Here is a 6,394-nt window from a genome sequence, read left to right as displayed (position 1 = left end):
GTTCCGTGGGCAGAGTTGGCCCAGAACTCACTTCGCCATTCATCCACGAATATGTCGCCATTCAAATGCGTACTGGGCTACCAGCCGGTCCTGGCTCCGTGGCATCAGAGTCAGACCGAAGCTCCTGCGGTGGAGGAGTGGGTACAGCGCTCTAGAGAGACCTGGCGGGCAGTCCAGGATTCTCTCAGGCAGGCCAGTGAACGGCAGAAGAGAGACGCTGACCGCCACCGCAGTGAGGCCCCGGTGTTCGCACCAGGGGACAGGGTCTGGCTCTCGACCCGAAACCTGCCCCTCCGCCTGCCCTGCCGGAAGCTGGGGCCGCAGTGTGTGGGGCCATTTAAAGTCCTGAGGAGGATAAACAAGGTGTGTTATAGATTGCAACTTCCCTCTTACTATCGCATTAACCCCTCGTTTCATGTGTCTCTCCTCAGGCCGTAGGTAGCTGGTTCCCTACAAGACGGTGAGGTGCCGGAGGTCCCTCCACCCCCTCTGGACATCGAGGGGTCCCCGGCGTACACAGTACGAGCGATTCTGGACTCGAGATGCCGGGTGAGGGGCCTGCAGTACCTCGTGGACTGGGAGGGGTACGGTCCGGAGGAGAGGTGCTGGGTACCGGGGAGGGACATTTTAGATCCTTCCCTCTTGAAGGATTTCCACCGCCTCCACCCGGATCGCCCCGCGCCTCGTCCTCCGGGTCGTCCTCGAGGCCGGTGTCGGCGCGCTGTGGGAGCCGTACTGTCACGAATCTCACCGAAGATGGTGCCTCTTCCTGTTCGGGCGGCGCTCGGTGGTCGTCGTCGCCGGCCTATTAGCTGCCATCGATTCCCTTTCCGTTTGTTCCTGTTTATTGGGTTTAATTGGGTACACCTGTTTTGAGTTAGTGTATGTTTGTAGGCTATTTAAGGGCACTAGGCCCGCTGGGTATTTGTGTGGGCTTGTTTTCTGTTATCTAGTGTATGAGTGTTATCAGTATTTTTCCGGACAGTTTTAGTCCATTGTATTTTGGGACGGGTTGTTTCATGCGCCCTGGTGTTTTGCATGTCGTGGCTCCACAGTCTATGGAATAAAATATCCACATACTGAATTACCTGCTCTCTGCGCTTGACTCCTCCACTCACCATTGTTAGAAATTGTAACAATAAGGCTGTAGCGTAACACGATGTGGAAAAGGGGAAGGGGTCTGAATACTTTCTGAATACACTTTTTATATTCTGGACTCTGACATTGCTCGTTCTAATATTTCTATATTCCTTAATTCCTTTTTTGGATTTTCCTGTATTGTTTTGTATTGTTAGGTATTAATGGACTGTTCTCCAGGAACATAAGCATTTTGCTTAACATCTTAAAATTATTTAGAATTGTATTTTATTTGTTCAATAATATGCATGCCAGTCCCTCTTGGCTAAGAGTTAGGGAAAGACTGACTGCATCACTTCTTGTGGTTTGCATAGTCAACATAAACACAGCACTGACACACACTTAACCCAACAGACATGCCACCAGGGGTCTTTTCACAGTCCCCAAGTCCAGAACAAATTCAAGGAAATGTTCAGCATTTTACAGAGCCAAGATTGCATGGAACTCCTTTCTATCTCATATAGCTCAAGTGAACAGCAAACCTGGTTTCAAAAACAAATGGCACGACGCCTCTCCCCCACGTGACCTACTTGTTGTGTGCATGTACCGACATGGATTTGTAACTGATAGGTGCAAACACACACTACATGTTCATGTTTTTCAATGTATGTAAATCTTTTTTTTCCTGTAATGTCTTTCTTTGTTATGTGTCGGACCCCAGTAAGACTAGCTGTCGCCATTGGCGTCGGCCAATGGGGATCCTAATCAAATAAAATCAATCACATACACACATAAGCACGCAAGACAAGGGTAAAGCCCTAAATCTTATTCTCCTTATTGCATAATGATTCCCCTTCGAAACACTTTGATCTGTTCTAGGTGACTGCCCTTGGAGTACATATATTCATCTCACTTCTATTATCACTTAGTGTTGATGATCACCCAAAATGTTCCAGGTTCTATTTAATCCTCCCTCTCCATCTGTCTGGTTCCCTCTCCCACTTCCTCTTCTCTCTGTCTACGTCCCTTCCTCCTTCCTTCCATCCCTCTCGTATCTCCATCTCTGTCCCGCCCTCTATTCCCCTCCCCCCTCCCCCCATCTGTCCATCCTGGTTCTATCCTCTGGTCTGGGAGGGAACATTATGCTTGAAGAGACTTCAGTTTCAGCGTCATGACACACGCACGCACACACATTCAGCTTCACGACTGTGGGGAGAGTCCTCTGCAGTGCTGTACAAACACACATGGTTCTCGCATTGAAGTAATGGAGCAGTGATACAACTCGCACATATACATACACACACACACAGGCACTTAGTAACGCATGCATACACGCACATACAGTGCCTTGTGAAAGTATTCGGCCCCCTTGAACTTTGCGACCCTTTGCCACATTTCAGGCTTCAAACATAAAGATATGAAATTGTATTTTTTTGTGAAGAATCAAGAACAAGTGGGACACAATCATGAAGTGGAACGACATTTATTGGATATTTCAAACTTTTTTAACAAATCAAAAACTGAAAAATTGGGCTTGCAAAATTATTCAGCCCCCTTAAGTTAATACTTTGTAGCGCCACCTTTTGCTGCGATTACAGCTGTAAGTCGCTTGGGGTATGTCTCTATCAGTTTTGCACATCGAGAGACTGAATTTTTTTCCCATTCCTCCTTGCAAAACAGCTCGAGCTCAGTGAGGTTGGATGGAGAGCATTTGTGAACAGCAGTTTTCAGTTCTGTCCACAGATTCTCGATTGGATTCAGGTCTGGACTTTGACTTGGCCATTCTAACACCTGGATATGTTTATTTTTGAACCATTCCATTGTAGATTTTGCTTTATGTTTTGGATCATTGTCTTGTTGGAAGACAAACCTCCGTCCCAGTCTCAGGTCTTTTGCAGACTCCATCAGGTTTTCTTCCAGAATGGTCCTGTATTTGGCTCCATCCATCTTCCCATCAATTTTAACCATCTTCCCTGTCCCTGCTGAAGAAAAGCAGGCCCAAACCATGATGCTGCCACCACCATGTTTGACAGTGGGAATGGTGTGTTCAGGGTGATGAGCTGTGTTGCTTTTACGCCAAACATAACGTTTTGCATTGTTGCCAAAAAGTTCAATTTTGGTTTCATCTGACCAGAGCACCTTCTTCCACATGTTTGGTGTGTCTCCCAGGTGGCTTGTGGCAAACTTTAAACGACACTTTTTATGGATATCTTTAAGAAATGGCTTTCTTCTTGCCACTCTTCCACAAAGGCCAGATTTGTGCAATATACGACTGATCCCACCTCAGCTGTAGATCTCTGCAGTTCATCCAGAGTGATCATGGGCCTCTTGGCTGCATCTCTGACCAGTCTTCTCCTTGTATGAGCTGAAAGTTTAGAGGGACGGCCAGGTCTTGGTAGATTTGCAGTGGTCTGATACTCCTTCCATTTCAATATTATCGCTTGCACAGTGCTCCTTGGGATGTTTAAAGCTTGGGATTTTTTTTTGTATCCAAATCCGGCTTTAAACTTCTTCACAACAGTATCTCGGACCTGCCTGGTGTGTTCCTTGTTCTTCATGATGCTCTCTGCGCTTTTAACAGACCTCTGAGACTATCACAGTGCAGGTGCATTTATACGGAGACTTGATTACACACAGGTGGATTGTATTTATCATCATTAGTCATTTAGGTCAACATTGGATCATTCAGAGATCCTCACTGAACTTCTGGAGAGAGTTTGCTGCACTGAAAGTAAAGGGGCTGAATAATTTTGCACGCCCAATTTTTCAGTTTTTGATTTGTTAAAAAAGTTTGAAATATCCAATAAATGTCGTTCCACTTCATGATTGTGTCCCACTTGTTGTTGATTCTTCACAAAAAAATACAGTTTTATATCTTTATGTTTGAAGCCTGAAATGTGGTAAAAGGTCGCAAAGTTCAAGGGGGCCGAATACTTTCGCAAGGCACTGTAGTCATGCAGGCACACATGCACACACACACTACACTGTGACCTCAGTTGGCACAGCATGACCATGTGTATTATAAACTATCTTGTTGCAGGAACTTATATATGTGTTTATTTAGTTTTGTTGTTATCGCTAAGATTACAAAGAAGGACCAGACAGACACAGATTGGTATATATACATTGTATACCTGCAGGTCTTAGGAAGTAATTAGCCACTAATATCTAATACATAGATATTCTATATAGATATGCCACCACTTAGTAAAGACTATGTAGGTTGGTGTAATCCCGTGTCCCTCCCTATATGTTCTATCTGCCTCGCCTACAGTCTGCTCATAATGATTAAAGAGATATATGTGTGTGTGTATCAGGGGGGATGAGGAGAGGGGAGGCTCGATGCGCTGCGGAGCCGTTTGTTACATCAGCCTGTAGTCCTACAGTATCCCCCATCCCCTCCTCCTTCTCCCCCTCTCCTCCTTTTCCGCTCCTCTTCTCTGATGCTGAGCCATGAGCTTGGCATGGACGCCCAGGGGCTCAGAGAGACACTGCCAGCTGGGATAACTGTGCCAGCGTGCCTCGTGCACACACATACACCACACACTACATGCACGCGCACACACACAACTCCCCTCCCACAGTTGCCCCAACTCTGTCCAATCAGAATTCCACCCCTCCCCCACAGTGCAATTGGGGGGGGGGGGGGGTGTAGGAGCGGGGGCGTAGAGGGGGAGGGAGAGGAGGAGAGGAAAATTCCACTGGGTTATTGTCTGGTCCACTGGCATTATATACACACAGTGGCATTCAACCTTGGGGTGTCAGTGCCATGGTGGGATTATTGTGCGTTCGATGCCATCCGGTGTTTGCAGCAGCTAGGGGGCTGTAAATTCACGTGACACATTACTCACTCGGTGTGTACGGCTGTGTGTGTGTGTGTGTGTGTGTGTCTTTGCATACACATGATGTGTTACTGTCTGTGCAGAGCAGGGCTTCAATATGGCCCTGGATGGAAAAATACAACGTGTATGATACATGAATTAGATCTAAATTAAATGTCATATTGTTGGTAGACCATTTCAACGAGTTATTGACTATGGTTATGAGGTATTCATACTATATCCTAAATTGATCTGCAAAATCGAAATAATAATGATAAGAGTGTGTGTGTGTGTGTGTGCATAAACACCATATCCTGCTACTATTTATAAACCCTATATGTGCTACAGTTTAATGCATGGAAAGAAGTACATCATATGAGACAATATCCTGATAATGGATATATACAGTGGCATAGAACAACACTCATCCCATTGCAGAGCATTCGTGGTCATACTTGTGTCCGTCTGTGTTGAGTCCCGCCCACAGTGCATGTGACTACTGTATACCTACAGTACATTATACATAAATGAACGTTATCTGTAGCCTATAGGATATCTCGTACACAAAATGCAGCTCAAAGTTAAAACTGTTGTTGTGGGGACCAGAAGTCCCCACAAGAAAAGTAAATAAACAGACATTTGACCAACTGGGGTCAAATGCTATTTCTGGGGAGTTTAGGGTTAAGTTTAGAATTAGTGTTAGAATTAGGTTTAGGGGTTAGGATTAAGGTTAGGTTTTGTGGTAAGGGTTAAGGTTAGGGGTTCGGGAAAATAGGATTTTGAATGGGACTGAATTGTGTGTCCCCAGAAGATTAGTTATACAAGACTGCGTGTGTGTGTGTGTGCGTGTGTTAACAGTACATGTTACTGGACCTGCCACCTTGTAAAGTGATGAGCTCGTCACCTAAGATATTCATTGAGTGTAACTCTGTAAGAGTAACCGTCTGTGTGGTGTTGCTATGGCCAGGGGTTAGAACACTGTACAGTAGGTAGACTGGTGCTGTGTATCTTGAAGAAAGACACATCTATGCTAAATCAATAAAAATAAAAAAACGAATAAAAGAGCAAGGTAGCTTGAAGACTCAAAGGGAGTATTTTTCTAAAGCGTTCTAAAATAACGCTACACTAAATCAATTGGAAAAGATTTACAACTCTTCCCTGTCTTAACCACCCCTGGTCAACCACGTTCCCCCTCTGTAGGGCCCCAAATGTCCCAAAATGTCCTTGATTCTCTTCCCAGTCTGAGTGCAGCTCTGAGTCTATCTATGTGTGTGTGTGTGTGTGTGTGTTTGTTTGTGCCTATCAGTGTTTCCTGTGTGGTCTGGCCCAATTAAAACCTCAAAAAGAATACTGAATGGCCGTTGCTAATTGCGGGCAGAAAACAACACACCCAACCCAACAAATATCAACCCCTCCACCCCTTCCATACACATACCAAATGGATCCATTTGTCCATCTGTCTGTCCCCAGTGTGAGCGTTAGCCCCACCAATGTAG

The sequence above is a fragment of the Oncorhynchus mykiss genome, chromosome 21 (genome assembly GCF_013265735.2).
Source record: "Oncorhynchus mykiss isolate Arlee chromosome 21, USDA_OmykA_1.1, whole genome shotgun sequence".
In the NCBI taxonomy this organism is placed as follows: Eukaryota; Metazoa; Chordata; class Actinopteri; order Salmoniformes; family Salmonidae; genus Oncorhynchus; species Oncorhynchus mykiss.
This window is presented reverse-complemented; position numbering follows the sequence as displayed.